The sequence below is a fragment of the Sinocyclocheilus rhinocerous genome, unplaced genomic scaffold (assembly GCF_001515625.1).
Source record: "Sinocyclocheilus rhinocerous isolate Xijiao unplaced genomic scaffold, SAMN03320098_v1.1 scaffold61, whole genome shotgun sequence".
NCBI lineage: Eukaryota > Metazoa > Chordata > Actinopteri > Cypriniformes > Cyprinidae > Sinocyclocheilus > Sinocyclocheilus rhinocerous.
In genome coordinates this window covers 744,833-745,799 of record NW_015640445.1, presented here as the reverse complement: position 1 = coordinate 745,799, position 967 = coordinate 744,833, and the positions used below count along the sequence as shown (strand labels likewise).

The 967-nt window shown below is 35.6% G+C and overlaps 1 protein-coding gene across 6 annotated transcripts in view; it reads right to left on the bottom strand.

The window, feature by feature from the left end:
* The window catches only part of senp6b (SUMO specific peptidase 6b), a 27,163-nt gene that overhangs the window by 8,278 nt on the left and 17,918 nt on the right, over nucleotides 1-967 (bottom strand). The window lies entirely within an intron of this gene.

The following is a 967-nucleotide window of genomic DNA, read 5'->3' as shown; positions in this document are numbered from 1 at the left end:
CCCCCACCTCGAAAAAAATGCCCTCCCAGGATATCTGCCAGCCCACCCTTCTATAGCTGTCAAGAACCGGGCCTATAGAAGGTGGGCTGGCAGATATCTTGGGAGGGCATAAGCTTTCATGGGCAGCCTAGAATATCATGCACTTTCACAACAAAAAAAAATTAATTATTTATTGAATAGAGAAAAAAAAAGCCCTCTTTGTTCTCTTTCTCTGGATCATTGTTTCTACACTGATGATCATTTTCAACTAACAAGCCTGCCCTGAAAGAGGCGTACGCCACTTCCTACGCAAAAGGTGGGATTTATAAAAAACAAACTTGACGGGAAAATTTGCACACCTGAACGCAAACTCTGACCCATACGTAAAAACTTTTTTTTCCTGGAGAGAGAAAAGTAATGAAGTAAACTCTTTGTTCTCTTTCTCTGGATCATTGTTTCTACACTGATGATTCTTTTCAACTAACTTTTTCATTTATACCAAACAAGGCCAAAATCATGTCTAGAACATTGGGTAGACCATTGTTTTGAGGAAATATAAATTGATGGAGATAAGCACTGAAATTACATAAAGTCATTAAGCAGAAGTTAAACCAAAATTATATGAATTTAGACAGCCTATTTGTAGTGGATGCGCTTGATTACTTTTCTTGTGGTATGTTATGTTTTAATGACAGCGAGGAGTGCTATAGGTGCACAATAATTTATCTTTAAAGTAAACTGCACATCTCATGTTATGAGAAAATACTAGCGAGAACAATGATCAATGATGCGCACTTACTTTGATATTATGGCATCCTGGAGAGAGAAAAGTAATGAAGTAAACAACGATTTTAAACTGTTTTCATTTCATCGTATACATTTACATTAAATAGCCTATTCCACTTTCATTGATGGAGATAAGCACTGAAATTACATAAAGTCATTAAGCAGAAGTTAAACCAAAATTATATGAATTTAGACATATTTG